The following is a 17,112-nucleotide window of genomic DNA, read 5'->3' on the forward strand; positions in this document are numbered from 1 at the left end:
ATGAAAAAATAGGGTTGATAAGATTTTTTAACGTTGAGCAGGGAGGGGAAGTTCTGAGTGGAAGCATGGACACTCGGTGGACTAAGCAGGGGTCCCGAGAGGGATGGCATGTCTGGCAGTCAGTAATTCTGTGATGTAGAGAGGGCCTGTGTGAAGCATGATGAGTTTGGTGGTGGCCATGCGCAGAGCAAGAGGACTGAGACAGCCTGTGCCCCTTCAGGGTTTATCTCCATTAGGTCTTAGAAACACAATCTATGTGACTTGTTAACAAGAGCTGGTAGATTGTGCAGAGGCTGTGTCATGTGTGGAGATGGTACCATGGGACACTGTGGAAAGCACCAAGGAGAAAGTTCCTCTTTCTAAAAAATAGGAATAGTAGGTCCCAGACTGGCACACCACACTTGGGAGTCAATAGCAACAACTGAGACACACACTTTATAAACAGCAACCAAAAGCCCAGTGAGTGCTCTGAGCAAGAGAGGCCAGGTCCCCAGTGCCTGGACCATGGGGCATGGCATTTCTGCCTTGCCAGACCACAGCTTAGCTAGCAACTTTAAAGCTTGAAAGTCAGAATAGAGGAGCAACCACATAAGCAAAGCGTGGTCCACATGGAAGATCACTTTGCTTAGATCCCAAAGTTAAGAGAGCCTCTGTGACCTGTAGCAATTTGACGTTACTCAAGAACAGCGTTACATAGAAGAGGTGATCCTGAACCCCAGGAAGCTCACAACCTGGGTCGGATTTCAGCAGGAGGTTAGAAAACTGGATGCTACCTTAAATAAAACTCCTTTGTGGCTCTATGGGGGGCCATGTTTGCTCTGCAATATTTTCTGATGATATATCTATAAATAGAAAAGAGAGTGTTCCAGTGCATTACCAGTGCAAGTCTTTGGTTAACAAGCATCTGAAACAGAGGTTGGGCCGCATACAGAAAGGAGTGCTCCAAGGCAGTGGTCAGGCAGGTTACACAGGTACACAGAGGGAGAGTGGAGAGCCTCAACCTCAGGGAAGGCTGCCTGGTGGGCAGGAGACTGAAAGACTAAGCCCAAAATGTCCTGAGCATCTTCCTCTGTGCCTTCAATTTTTCCTTAGTCTCAGGAATGAGCTTGCCACCACCTTCTTCCAAATTTGGTCAATAGTCTTCTATTCTATTGAACTTCGAAATGACTCTGTTTTACATGAGAATGTGAAGGTAGGACCACTTTCCCGGGCTCTTGCTGGGAGAGGGTGAGAGGACCAGAGTTGCCTGAGGAGAGTCTGGGGCCAGTGGCTCTGCAGAGCAAAGGGAAGGAACAACCAACAAAGAGCCAACAAAATCCCCTGGCTGAGTCACTACAGAAGCCATTCCTCCCAGGCAGAGCACTTGTAAACAGAAATATTATTAACTCTAATGAGAAACTTAAGCAAGATTCCATGAATATAAAAGCAACTCATAAAATATTATAATATACAATAAAAGTTTAAAAGTTTAAATAAAAAGGAAATCTCATTTCTAATAGCGATGAAAACGAGAACTTAGATATATATACATCTAAGAAAAGTTGCAAAATCACTTTTTTGTCAATAATTACTGATGATTAAAAGGAAAGAAAAATTGGAGAACTAGGTAAGTATAGAGTTGAACTACATTCATGGAAGGGAAGACTCTCAAAATTTAAAAAGATATCCATTTTCCCCTACTTAAAATATAAATTCAAACAATTATGATAAAAATTCTAACAAACTTTTGTGAAATGTGGTAAGCTAATCATAAAATAAATATGGAAAAAACAAGGACCAAGAAGAACTAAGAAATTTTGAAAAAGAACAAGGGAGAAACAAGATGGCGGAAGAGTAAGTGGAAGCTACACTAACCTGCTCCCAGAACTAGTCTGAATTTACAACTTAATTTTGGAGAAATCATCTGAAATAACCAACCGAACACTAGCTGGAGAGAAGTCTTATAACCATGAAGAGACAGAAAAGGCCACTACATCACAACGCAGAAGAGCTGGCTGGGCTCACACGGGTGGCAGCTGAAGGGACTGAGAAACAGCTCAGCAGCAGGGGATTCCCCCTAAGAAGGGCGGGGACTAAACCCCCAGCTGAGCTTCCCAGTCTACAGCAACAGAGTAGAAAGTAAAATAGTATCCAGCTGTGAAAAGTGAAAAGCCACAGGGTTTCTTGCTAGCCGGAGAGAAACAGCGGGAGGAAAAGAGCTCTTAAGCAAATCACATACAAAAATATTTGGGCCCCCACTTGCCCTGGGCTCGAGCAGAGGGAGGGCAGGGAGGACTGGAGACACTTGGGGAGAGTTTGGTGTGGTGGCTTTGGGGGAGGAACAGGGTTGGGGGAAGCTAGCCGGGTGCCAGTGCTGACTCATCCCCAGTGCTGCAGGCAGACCATTCCCCTCACTCCAAGTGGCATCAGCCTGAGGGGAAGCAAAAGCCCTGCCTACAGGAATTAAGCTGCCACAACCCCGGTCCTTAAGCCTGATGGCTAATCACAGATTGAATAGATTAACAACTAAAGAAGACAAAGGCAGTAGATACCTGGAAGTCTCCAACAGACTGCCTAGGTCCAGACTGGAACACGATCTGACGCTACCAGGGGCAGATCCAGGAAGTGCAGATCATTCAAAGAAACATCAACAAACAATAGAAGTCACAAAAATGGGGAGACAGAGAAACAACCCCCCCATCGAAAGGAAACGTAGAATCCCCAAAAAGAGTGCTAAATGAAACAGAGGGGTGCAAACTATCAGATATGGAATTCAAAACATGGATTATGGAGAAGCTCAATGAGCTCAGCGAAACCTACAAAGAACTCCAGGGAAACCACAAGGAACTTACTGAGAATTACACCAGCATGAAAAAGGACATAGAAGCTATCAATAAGAGCCAGGAGGAAATGAAGAATACAATCTCTGAATTGAAGAACACAGTAGAAGGAATTAAAAGCAGGCTAGAGGAAGCAGAATATCGGATCAGCAAGCTGGAAGACAATGTAGACAAAAACGCCCAGAGAGTGAAACAAAATGGAAAAAGACTGAACATGACTGAAGAGGCTCTAAAACAGCTGCAGGACAACATGAAATGTAATAATATCCGTATCATAGGAATTCCAGAAGGAGAAGAAGAAGAGCAAGGGATAGAACACCTCTTTGAAAAACTAATGACAGAAAACTTCCCTAACATGAGGAGAGAAAGAGTCACGCAAGTACAGGAAGCACAGAGGGTCCCAATGAAGATGAACCCCAACAGGCCCACTTCAAGACACATCACAATTAAAATGCCAACATTCAAAGACAAAGAGAGAATCCTAAAAGCAGCAAGAGAGAAACAACTAACAACATACAAGGGAGCTCCAATAAGGCTATCATCAGATTTCTCAGCAGAAACACTACAAGCCAGAAGGGAATGGCAAAAATATTCCAAGCAATGGAAAACGAAGGCCTACAACCAAGAATACTCTACCCAGCAAGACTCTCACTCAAAATGCAAGGTGAAATAAGGAGTTCCCAAGACAAAAGAAGGCTAAAAGAATACATCTCCAACAAACCAGCATTGCAAGAGATGCTAAAGGGTCTGCTTTAAGATGAAGAAACAGAGAGAGACTGAAAGAAACACGAGTACAAAGGGGGAAAATGACAGTAAATAAATGCTGAAAGAAAGAAGGAACCTCTAGCATTTGCAACATGGTTGGAACTAGAGAGAATTATGCTTAGCGAAATAAGCCAGGCAATGAAAGAAAAATACCTTATGCTATCACCTATTACAGGAAACTAATGAACAACACAAACAAATGAACAAAATTGAACCAGAGGTATGTAAACAAGGAATAAACTAACAGTAACAAAGGGGGAGATGGGAGGGAGAGAAAGGAGTAAGAAAGGGAAGGGTCTAGTCAAAGAACATGTATAAATGACCCATGGACATGGACAACTGGGTGGGGACTGAATGTGGGAGAAGGTGGGGCAGGGTGCAGGAAAGCAAGAGGGGCAAAAAAGTGGGACAACTGTAATAGAAAAATAAAAACAAAAAAAATTTTAGTGGGGGAAAAATGAAAATATAAAGAATGGAAATGCAAGTTCAGTGAATAGTAGAAGTACAAGGATGTTCCTTCACACTGTATATTTTTCTCCCTCTCTGACCCCCCCAGAATTTGGCATTCTAAAGAATTAAGTAATGACATAAGTTTCTTTGCATAAAACTAATAGGACCAGTTGTTAATAGAGGTTTTTTTTTTTTTTGACTAAGACTTTGACTGGAATGTCATGCCTAAAGGAGACATGCTTGGGCTCTGGTTATTACCAAAAAGCCCTGAGGAACTGAGATTGACTTTCAAAGGTAATAAAAGCCCACGAGATAAAAGGCCTGGCAACTTGGTTGGATGTGCGGTCCATGGCAATCTTTCCAGGGAAGGAATGAAGGTTGTTTTCCTGAAAGATGGCTAGATGTGACCTTAAGGCACAATGGAAAACCAGAAGGACTTGGAAAAGATAGGTGTATACAGGCAAGACTGAATGTCAGGTGTGTGGTTCTGCTTCTGTGCCCTGAAGGGCAGACTGAAGGTCACCCTAAATGTTCCTTGCATACTTTCTAGCAAAGCAAAACTAAAGATCATAAGTGATCATTTTCTGCTCTTGTTGTGTTTATGCAAGTGAACAGGATAAATTAAAAATGGATGTAATGCAGTCCCTTTAATGACAAGGAGGGTAATCTTAGGGAGAAAAAATTGTGATTCAAGGAAAATCACAATGCTCAGTGGTAGACTATAAAGTAGTGCAGTTAACCGTCTTTAAAATTTCTTTTCATTTGAAAGTTAAACTATGTCCGTGGTATTATCGAAGATGTTTAATTTACAGTCAAATGCCTTGCAACTGGATGTCTTCCCAATAAGACAGTCCTACAGATTTAGAGACTTGTATGTGGGTTATGTTACATAAATTAACATGTGTTTTCTGTTTTCAAAGGGCATAAGCCTATGATCTCATTACCTGAATGATTGTCTGTACGTAGAGGCCTCACTTAATCCTGTCTGCATCGCTGCCTCCTGAAACTCAACGGTTTGGCTGAACTAAGTCACTGAGTTGGTGAAGTATGGGGTGGTCTGTGGGCTTCACTTTAAAACTGGTTTCCTTTTCTGTCCTAATGGCTTGGACAGAAAAAGCCCAGAGGTATGAGAGGGGGGAAACCTAAAATATTTCCCTCAGCCCAAACTAAATATAATGGGCAAAAGGGTTTCGGACAGGTGAGATGTATCTGGCACACCTTCCACCAAAGAAGCCCTTCTTTTCCCTAACGTGGGACATTAAAAAATTAATTCCTGCCTTTTGTCATCTAGTGGTTATGGATTGAATGATGTCTTTTAACCCTGTTGCCAAAACTGTTGCCTCCAGAATACAACAAAGATGCCAGCCTGTTAAGTCAAGCATGCCGTTGTCTGGGGACAGCCAACCGACCTGGAGTATGCACGATCTTTCCCCATGTGGGAAGGCCACCCTCCCCTCCACACCCCCATTCTTATTAGGGATGTCTGGACCCAAGGGTAGGTAGGACGACGACCATGTCCAGCTTGAAGCAGCTAGAAGAGCTTGAGACCTTCACCCATTGTCTTTTATAAGATTATAAAGGGTCTTAAGTCTGAGAGGGAGGGATTGCTCTTTTTTATTGTTAAATTAATTAATTAATTAATTAATTTTAAAAAGAAGAGTAATATATGAAAAGGTGAAGCACGAGAGCTTGTATGTACGACCCATGGGCATGGACTTGGGGGAGAGAGGGTGCTGGGTGGAGGGGAGCAAAAGGGAAAAAATTGGAACTATCATAATATAATCAATCAAATATACTTAAAAAAAAAGAAAAAGAACAAGGGAGAGAAAAACAGCATGACTTATGAAGCTATTTCAACTAACAGTGTTTTATTGGCACCTGGGCAGTCTAATATAAAAATAAAGCAGTATCCAGAAATGGATGTAGGTGTATATGAAAAGTTGTTATATAACAATATTAATGTTAAGTATATGGTATATAGTTTTTGAGCAATAGAAAAACAAAATAAAATTATATCCCCATTTTATCTCTCTTCCTCACACACACTCACACACACACACACACCAGATGAATTAAAAATGTCCATGAGAAAAGGATATTTTTTGAAGAATATAATTGAGAATATTTTTCTAATTCTGTGGTAATGTACATTTTCTTCAACATAACACACAAAAAAATACTCTATAGAGAGGGGAAAAATAAGTTTAACTATACCCAATATCAAATTTTTCTTATGACAAAAGAGACTTTTTCTTAACTTTTATCTAAAAGCGCAAACTGGGAAGACATGTTTGCAATAAAGAAAGCAAAAGATTATTAGCCATAATTCATAAAAAACTCCTATGAATGCCAGTGGAAATATAAATTATTAAAATTGCTTTGGAGAATAATTTAGTGATGTTTACATATTAAATAATAAAGATGTGTATAACCTATAATCTACCAATTCAATTTTTATCTAAAGATAAGAAAAACAGTTTACATATTTACAAGGAGATATACAGTTTAATTACAGAATTTTTAATAAAAATGAGAGGGAAGATAAATAAATTACAGTATTCATATATAGAGCATATGTATTAGATATGAAAAAATTTAAAACAATGTAATATATTTTAAAAATTGAATAAGTATATTATGATAATACTTCATAGAACATGATAAAATGCAAAATACTACATATGCATTACACACATGTACTAATAGATGAAAACGTATGAGGGAATGAAAAACACAGAATTGTAAATAATACCTACCTCTAAGGAGGTCAGACAGAATTGAATTAGGAGTTTGGGGCTCTTCAGTTATATTGTATTTCCAAAAGCAATAAAATAAAATAAAACTAAATCATTATAAAAAACTTTAAAACTTCGTAAAGATAGGTGGTAGATATTGAGATATCTGTTATTATTCTCTATACTTTTATATTTATTTATTTTATAGTTTAAAAATATGTAATTCAAGAAAGCTTACAAAAATTAAAATTAGATTTGAATTTAACAATTGAGTAGTCCCAGAAAAATCTTACAAAGAATAATCAATATTTTAAAAATACTGATAAAGCTACTGGACTTTAAGGTTTAAAAAAGAATCTCTTGAGAAGCCAGGAAAAAAAAACATTAAATGAAGTATTCTAAAACATGCTATCAGGTAAGCCTCAACTTTTCCATAGTCAGATTTTTTAAAAGTATATTTTATTATGTTGTTACAGTAGTCCCAATCTTTTATCCCTTTGCTCCCTTCCACCCCGTAACCCCCGTCCCTCCAGTTCATGCCCATGGGTCATGCATATCAGTTCTTTGGCTTCACTCTTTCTTATATTATTCTTATCTTCCCCCTCTCTATACTGTACCAATCAATTATGCTTCTTAATTCCTGCACCATTTCCCCATTTCTCCTCCTTATCCCTCCCAGCTGTAAACCTCCAAATTATCCCCATATCAATTATCCTGTTCCTATTCTGGTTTGCTTAGTTGGATTTTGTTTTTATTTTTCAGATTCAGTTGTTGATAGTTGTGTTTGTTGTTATTTTAATGTTCATAGTTTTGATCTTCTTTTTCTTAAATAAGTCTCTTTGACATTTCATACTATAATGTCTTTGTGATGATGAACTTCTTTAGATTTACCTTGTCTGCGAAGCACTTTATCTGCCCTTCCATTCTAAATGATAGTTTTGCTGGATTGACTAATCTTGGTTGTAGGTTCTTGCTTTCCATCACACTGAGTAATTCTTGCCAGTCCCTTCTTCCTTGCAAAGTTTCTTTTGAGAAATCAGCTGATAGTCTTATAGGCACCCCTTTGTAGGTAACTCTCTGCTTTTCTCTTGCTGCTTTTAAGATTTTCTCTTTATCTTGAACCTTTGGCATTTTAATTATGATGTGTTTTGGTGTGGTTTTCTCTGTGTCTAGCTTGTTTGGGACTCTGTGCTTCCTGAACTTGTGTGTCTATTTCCTTCACCAAATCAGGGAAGTTTTCCTTTCTTATTTTTTCACATAATCTTTGAATTTCTTGCTCTTCCACTTCTCCTTCTGGCACACCAATAATTTGAATGTTGGCACGTTTAAAGTTGTCCCAGAGGTTTCTAAGCCTCTTCTCATTTTTTCCAATTCTTGTTTTCTCATTCTGTATTGGTTGACTGTTTTTTTCTTCCTTATGTTCCAAATCGTTGATTTGAACCCTGCTTTCCTTCCCTTCACCATTGGTTTCGTGTGGATTTTCCTTTCTTTCATTTAGCATAGCCTTCACTCCTTCCCTTATGCATTTGCCATACTAAAGCATATCTGTCAAGCCTGTGAGCATCTTTATCACCACTGTTTTGAGCTCTACATCTGTTAAGTTGGCTATCTCCTCGTTTGTTAGGTTGGCTATCTCCTCACTGCTTAGTTCTCCCACTGGAGCCTTGATCTGTTCCCCATTTTGGGCCATACTTTTTTGCCTCCTCCACTTGAGAGGCTCCTGTTTGTTTGCCTCTGTGTCTTAGGTAGAGCTGTTGCACGTGTTACATTGTAAAGGGCAGAGACTTAGGTATTTGTCAATATGGACAACCCGTTTCACCATGTTGTGGTGCTGTATCTAGGGAAAGGGTCTGTCTGGGTGAGTATTTCTTCATTATATCTTTTTTTTGTTTGTTTTTATATTTCCATGCAGCTCAGTTTTCTGGAATTTCTGGTTATCTCTTGTTTTGAGGTAGTTTTATTCCTTCTTAATTGTGAAGGGAGATGCAGCATGTCTGTCTAGGGTTCCATCTTGGCTGGAAGTCCAAAGTCATATTTAACATTAAGAGAGAGAAAACAATATCTGTAATATCCTCAGGGGCATAAAAGATAGTCTAAGAATTTTACAGTTTACTTAACTCTTATTTACATAAAAAGAAAACAGCCATAATTTTATTTACATATAAGAACTCAATTTCCATAATCCCTTACTTTTAAAAAATTATTAAAAGATTAACTCAAGCCAAAAACTAGAAATGAGTACTAAATCTGTCAAACTGCAGGATTAGGATTAAAACAAATATGTTTTTAATACAGTAATTTTAATGTCTTATCAACTTAGAAATAATAACAAAAATGTATGAAAAAAAAGAAAGAAGGTTCAAAAAAAGTATGAATATGCTGATTTCACCCTTATCTTTTACACTAGATATAAAATTATTTTGAAACTGATGAATCAAGTCATAAAGGTATAAGTATATGTAAATGTATAAAAATAACACTAGAAAGAATAAAATAACTAAATAAAATTGAATGGTGGAGGAGACTGAGAAGATGAGAGGGTAAAATATAGTAAATATAATATCGTTTATAGAAGAAACTTTGGGCAATATCAGAATATAGATGGTTTTCAGTCATAAGATTAGATGAGATCCCCAAGAGAAAAGTGTAGATTAAAGAGGTAAAAGAACCAAAGTCTGAGCCCTGGTGTACTCCAATCTTCATTCAGTGATAATACATGGAACCAGCAAAGATTAGAAGATAAGGACCAGAAGATCGAAAAAAAAAAATGGGAAAGATTGATTTCTTGGAATCCAAATGTAAAAGTAGATAAAAGAGATAGAAGTGATCAGTTGATAGATCAAATAAGATGTGAACTGAGAATTTGTAAATGGGGAGGTCATTGTTGTCTTTGGAAAGAGAAGTTTTAATGAAATAAAAATAAGTTATGGAATATTTCTCTGTACATATATTACTTATAAATTGGAAAAAATAATACTATCTACTTCAAAGGTAGCATAGTGAGGATTGAGTGTATAAGTTGATATACAACAGCACCTAGCACAGTATAATTTCATTCATAAAAGAAGGTAAACAAAACCACCTCTAAACTGCATTTATATGTGTGTGTCTATGTATGTCTGTGTCTCTGTGTGCCTATAAAATTGTGTAAGAATATACATAAAACTACTAACATCACCCGCCATCCCAGACCTACCAGTCATGGAGGAGCTAGACACCCCACCTACTGCGGCAGAGCTCAGCAAAGCCATCGACCGCCTCGCTTGCGGGAAAGCACCAGGAAGCGACGGAATCCCTCCAGAAATCCTAAAGAGCAGGAAACCAGTCCTGCTACAGCCGCTCCACCATCTACTCTGTCTCTGCTGGAAGGAGGGTTACATCCCTCAGGATATGAGAGACGCCAACATTATCACCATGTACAAGAACAAAGGAGACCGCAGCGACTGCAACAACTACCGGGGCATCTCTCTCCTCAGCGTCGTCGGCAAAGTATTCGCCCGGGTCGCTCTTGCCCGCCTGCAGACCCTTGCTTCCCGTGTCTACCCAGAGTCCCAGTGTGGCTTCAGAGCTGGCCGATCAACAGTGGACATGATCTTCTCCCTACGCCAGCTGCAGGAGAAGTGTCATGAGCAGCATAAACCACTCTACCTTGCCTTTATTGACCTCACGAAGGCGTTTGATCTGGTCAGTCGAAGCGGACTCTTCAGCTTGCTACAGAAGATTGGCTGTCCACCACATCTGCTTGCTGTGGTCATGTCCTTTCACGACAACATGCACAGCACGGTGTCCTACAACGGCGCAACCTCTGAGGCCTTCCCAGTCAGCAGCGGAGTAAAGCAGGGCTGCGTCCTCGCGCCTACGCTGTTCAGAATCTTCTTCTCCATGCTCCTCCAATACGCCTTTAAGGACTGCAGCGAGGGTGTCTTCATTCACACCAGATCCGATGGCAAGCTCTACAACCTGGCCCGTCTACGAGCCAAGACCAAAGTCAAAGAGGTGCTCATCCGTGAGATGCTCTTCGCCGACGATGCAGCCTTGACATCACACTCCGAAGAGGGACTCCAGCAGCTAGTCACTTGCCTTTCCCATGCATGCAAGGAGTTCGGACTAGCCATCAGCCTGACGAAGACGAACGTTATGGCTCAAGGCACGGGGACTCCCCCATGCATCACCATCGACGGATACACCCTGGAGGTTGTCAACGACTTCACTTACCTTGGGTCCACCATCTCGAGCTCTCTGTCAGTTGACTTGGAGGTCAACCGGAGAATCGCCAGGGCAGCCACAGTTATGGCCAAACTGAACCGGCGAGTGTGGAACAATTCCAGCCTCACTGAGAAAACCAGACTGCGCATCTACCAAGCCTGCGTACTCAGCACTCTCCTCTATGGCAGCGAGACGTGGACCACTTACGCAAGGCACGAAAGGAAACTCAACAGCTTCCACATGAGGTGCCTGCGACACGTCCTGCATGTCGCCTGGCAGGATAAGGTTCCCAACACCGAGGTGCTGAAGCGAGCCAACATGAGCAGTTTGCATGCAGTTCTTAGTGAGAGACGCCTCAGGTGGCTCGGCCATGTCAAAAGAATGGATGCAGGCCGTATTCCCAAAGACCTCCTCTACGGCGAGCTAGCAGAAGGCCAGAGGATGACAGGGCGCCCAAAACTGCGGTTCAAAGACATCTGCAAAAAGGATATGACACAATGCTCCATCAATCTCAACACATGGGAAGTTCAAGCAGACGACCGCCTAGCCTGGAGGCTCACGGTCAGGCAAGGTATGTCACGCACAGAGGCTGCGCGCAACGAGGAGGCGGTCCAGAAAAGATTGAGGCGGAAGCAGCATCAACAGCAGCAACAAAAGCCATCTGCCTTCACCTGTAACAAGTGCGGCAGGGATTGTCACTCCCGAGTCGGACTGCACAGCCATTCTCGGCGGTGCAGATAGACTCTCAAGAAGCTACGCCATCGTCTCTCGAGACCGACGGCTGCCGATGATGATGATGATGACTAACATCACCTCTAAATGATAAAAGTGAGTTGGACTGGGGACCAGAGGTGAAAAGTAAAAGAGACATATCATAGGTAGTTTTTTTTATTGTTTTTCTATACAGTTGTCCCACTTTTTCTCCCATTGCTACCCCCCACCCAACCCACCCCTTCTCCTACAGTAATCTGCACCTCATTGTACTTGTTCATGGGTTATTTTGACTAGCTCCTTTACTAAACCCTTTCCCTACTTACATCCCTTCTCCCGCCCCGCCCCGCCTCTGGTAACTGTTACTCTGTTCCTTTTTTACATGCCTCTGGTTCAATTTTTCTCATTTGTTTGTGTTGCTCTTTAGTTTCCTACATTAGGTGATATCATATGATATTTTTCCTCCATTGCCTGGCTTATTTCAGTAAGCATAATTCTTCCTAGTTCCATCCGAGTCATCACAAATGGCAGGAGTTCCTTTTTTCTTTCAGCAGCATAGTATTCCATTGTGTAAATGTACCAGTTTTTTAATCCACTCATCTACAGATGGGCACTTAGGCTATTTCTGGCACTTGGCTATTGTACGTAGCACTGCTATGAACACAGGGGTTCACAAGTTCTTTTGAATTGGGGTTTCAGGATTCTTTGGGTATAATTCTAGCAATGAAATTGCTGGATCAAAAGGCAGTTCCAATTTTAGCTTTTTGAGGAAATTCCATACTGTTTTCCATAGTGGATGCACGAGGTTGCATTCCCACCAACAGTGCACTAGGGTTGCTTTTTCTCCATGTCCTCGTCAGCACTTGTTGTTGGCTGATTTGTTGACGATGGCCATTCTGACTGGTGTGAAGTGGTATCTCATTGTGCTTTTTATTTGCATCTCTCTGATGGCAAGTGATGGTGAGCATTCTTTCATATGCCTATGGACCCTCTGTATGTCCTCCTAGAAAAAGTGTTTGTTCATGTCCTTTGCCCATTTTTTATTTTGATTGTCTTCTTGGTGTTGAGATATGTAAGTTCTTTATATATTTTGGAGATCAATCCCTTGTTTGAGGTATCATTGGCAAATATGTTCCCATATGGTTGGTTTCTTTTTAATATTGCTGATGTTTTCTTTTGCTGAGCAAACACTTTAGTTTGATGTAGTCCCATTTGTATATTCTTTCCTTTATTTTCCTTGCCTTAGGAGATGTGTTGAAAAAAATATTGCTATGTGGGATATCTAAAATTTTCTTGCCTATGTTTTTGTCTAGAACTTTTATGGTGTTATGACTTACATTTAAGTCTTTGATCCATTTTGAGTTTATTCTGGTGTGTGGTGTAAGTTGGTGGTCTAGTCTCATTCTTTTTTTTCCCCATAATTATTTTTTATTATTGATTATGCTGTTACAATTGTCCCAATTTCCTTCCCCCCTGATACCCCCTCCCTCCAGTTGTCTCCCCCCTTAGTCCATACCCATTGGTCCTGCGTATAGTTCTTTTCAACACCTTCCTGTTCACTCCACTCCCTACCACTATGCTTCCCAATTTCTGCACCATCTCCCTTCCTGTCGCCCACCCCCTCCCCGCTGACCTCTTCTCAATATGCTTCCCTTACCTATAATTCTTTTTCCCTTCTCATTGCCTACTTAGATTGCCCTTGCCTGAGTTCCCTAGCTTCTGCTGTTGTTTGTTGTAATACAGTTTTCATTTTAATGTTCATTGTCCTGACCCTCCTTCTTCTAAACAAGTCCCTTTAACATCTCATATAACAGTGGTTTGGACCTAACAGACTCCTTCAGTCTTACTTTGTCCTGGAAACACTTTCTCTGCCCTTCTATCCTGAATGAGAGCTTTGCTGGATAAAGTAATCGTGGTTGTAGGTTTTTGCTTTTCATTACTTTGAATATTTCTTGCCAGTCCCTTCTTGCCTGTAAAGTCTCCTTTGAGAAATCTGCTGATAGTCTAATTGGGACACCTTTGTACATAAGTCTTCTCTTCTCTCTTGCTGCTTTTAAGATTCTTTCTTTATCTTTAATTTTTGACATTTTGATGATAATGTGTCTTGGTGTGGTCCTCTCTGGGTCCAGCCTATCCGGAACTCTCTGTGCTTCTTGGACCTGTAAGTTTACCTCCTTCCCCAAGTTAGGGAAGTTATGCTTCATTATTTTTTCACATAATTTTTCAATTTCTAATTCTTCTTCTTCACCCTCTGGCAATCCGACAACCCGAATGTTCATTCTCTTATAGCTGTCCCAGAGGTTTCTGAGACTCTCGTCATATTTCTCACTCTCCGTTTCCTCTTTCTGCACTGGTTGACTGTTTGTTCCCTCCCTATGTTACAATTTGTTGATTTGATCCATGGCTTTCCCTTCCTCACCACTTGTTTTGTATGTATTTTTGTTCATTTCAGCAGGGCTAGCCTTTCTTCCTTGTCTTGATTCAGCCTCACTGTTAGGTCCGTGAGCTGTCTTATAACTATGGCTCTAAAATGAGCTTCCGAAAGATTCGCTATTTGTTCCTCGGTCAAGGCTTTTATATGTTTTTTAGTTAGCTGTGTGATTGGTATTTCAATCATTAATTCTGCCATTCTGACAGTTTTGTTTATCTTTTCCTCTTGGGCGGGGCGCTGTCACACCTCTTACGCTGTATTGGGCGGAGCCCCATGTGCTCCTCACAACCTGGCAACCTTTCTCACCAACCTGCAGCGCTTTGTGTGGGGGCAGGGGTCCAAGATGGATTCCCACTGTTACTCTCTGCTGGTGAACAGGGCCACCTCCCAATGGGGTCCGACCTCTCTGCGTTGGAATCGCAAGCCGAAGAATTCGGTCTTCAGCCAGGGCCAGGCCCCAGGCACCTCTCTCCTCCCCCCAAACACAGGCCTCTGCTCACCATGTCCCACCGTTCACCGCTTCTGCTGCCGCCTCCAGCACAGTTCGATATCTCTCAGCCTCAGACTCGCACTTTCTAGCTGTCCGGATGAGAATCACTTGTTTATGACTTCATATGTTGGACTTCCATATAGCTTTAATTTCAAGAACTTCTTATTATTTTTAGTTTTGCATTAGCTGTAATCCTTCTTAGTTGTAGAGGGAGACAGAGCATGTTGGTCTATGCCTCCATCTTGGCCGGAAGTCTAGTTTCATTCTTTTGCATGTCCCTGTTCAGTTCTCCCAGCACCATAGTTGAAGAGGCTCATCTCATTCCATTTTATGTTCCTTCCCCCTTTGTCGAATATTAGTTGACTATATAGACCTGGATTTATTTCTGGGCTCTCTGTTCTCTTCCATTGATCTATATGTCTGTTCTTATGCCAGTACCAGACTCTTTTGATTATCACTGCTTGTAGTATAGTTTGGTATCAGGTATTGTGATTCCTCCCACTATGTTCTTCTGACTCAAGCTTGCTGTGGCTATTCAGGGTCATTTTTGGTTCCATATAAAATTTTTAAAGTATATTTTATTGATTATGTTGTTACAGTAGTTCCAATTTTTTTATGCTTTGCCCCTATCTGCCCAGTGTCCCCCTTCCTTCAGCAATCCCACCCCCTTTATTTCATGTCCATGGGTCCTGCATATAAGTTCCTTGGCTTCACCCTTTCCTACATTATTCTTAACAACCCCCTGTCTATTTTGTACCAACCGATTATGCTTCTTAGTCCTTGCACCATTTCCCATTCCTCTCCTCCACCCCTCCCAGATAATAACCCTCCAAATGATCCCCACATCTACAATTCTGTTCCTTTTCTGGTTTACTTAGTTGGATTTTGTTTTTATTTTTTAGATTCAGTTGTTGATAGTTGTGAGTTTGTTGTCATTTTAGTGTTCATAATTTTGATCTTCTTTTTCTTAAGTAAGTCCCTGTGACATTTCATATAATAATGGCTTGGTGATGATGAACTCATTTAGCTTTACCTTTCCTGGGAAGCACTTCATCTGCCCTTCCATTCCAAATGATAGCCATGCTGGATAGAGTAGTCCTGGTTGCAGACTGTCTTTCATGACATTGAATACTGCTTGCCAGTCCCTTCCTGCCTACAAAGTGTCCTCTGAGAAATCAGCTGATAGTCTTATAGGCACCCCCCCGTGAAGGCAACTCTCCACCTCTCTCTTGCTGCCCCCAGGACTCTGTCTTTATCTTTCACCTTTGGCATCTCAATCATGATGCATCCTGGTGTGTTCTCCTCTGGGTCCAGCTTGCCCAGGACCCTCCGTGCTTCCCAGACCTGTATGTCCATCTCTTTCAAAAAATTTGGGAAGTTGTACTAATTTTTTTCAATTATTTATACCTCATTCTGCACTGGTTGACTGTTTTTGTTTTTTTTTTTCCTTATGTTCCAAAGCATTGATTTGAACCCCGGTTTCCTTCCCTTCGCCCTGGTTTTCTGTGAATTTTCCTTCGTTTCACTTAGCATAGCCTTCACTTCTTCTCTTATGCGTTTGCCATACTGAAGCATATCTGTCAAACCTGTGAGCATCTTTATCACCAGTGTTTTGAATTCTGCATCTGTTAGGTTGTCTGTCTCCTCATCTGTTAGATTGGCTATCTCCTCGTCACTTAGTTCTCCCTTTGGAACCTTGCTCTGTTCCCGCTTTTGGGCCATATTTCTCAGTCTCCTCATTCTGACAGGCTCCTGTGTTTGTTTGCCTCCACATCCCAGGTAGAGCTGTCTCTCCTGTTATGTTGTAAATGGTGGATCCTTAGGGATTCGTCAGTACTGGGCAACCTATTTCGCCACGTTGTGGCACTGTATGTGGCAGAGAGGTCTGAGAGGGAACAATGCCACCTGCCCATCACTCGTCCCTTTTCCAGGAATCTCTCCACTTCCGCACCAGACTGGCGACCCTCTAGCTGCTGCCCTGGACATTGTTCTCAGAGCGGGTGGGTCTACAGACGTTCTATGACTGTGGGAGCCCTTTAAACAAGCGGACTCTGCTGAGAAAGGCAGTTTCTGCCTCCACCCCAACCCCCACTGGTCTGCACAGTCAGAAGCAATGAGGCTTGATTTTCCCTGGGGCTGGGACTGTGAGCTGTGAGGTCCAGTGAGGAGCTGGGAATGTTCCCCAGGTGGCCCTCCTGATTTTTTAAAACATGTGACTGTGCTTTCTGCTGACGTGCTGCTGCCTCTCCTGCTGCCGCCGCTGCTGCTACTACCACACCGCATCCTCTCCATCCCTCTTACGTGTCTGGATAAGCATTTCTTCTTTATGTCTTTGATTGCTAGTCTTCCATGCATTTAGATTTTCTGGAACTTCTGGTTCTTTCTAGTTTTGAGGTAGTTGTATTCCTTAGTTGTGGAGAGAGACATAGCATATCTTTCTAACCCTCCATCTTGGCCGGAAGCCCCATATAAATTTTTGATGTGTTTGTTCTAGGCCTGTGAAAT

The sequence above is a fragment of the Furipterus horrens genome, unplaced genomic scaffold (genome assembly GCF_987537825.1).
Source record: "Furipterus horrens unplaced genomic scaffold, mFurHor1.1.pri manual_scaffold_3, whole genome shotgun sequence".
Taxonomy (NCBI): domain Eukaryota; kingdom Metazoa; phylum Chordata; class Mammalia; order Chiroptera; family Furipteridae; genus Furipterus; species Furipterus horrens.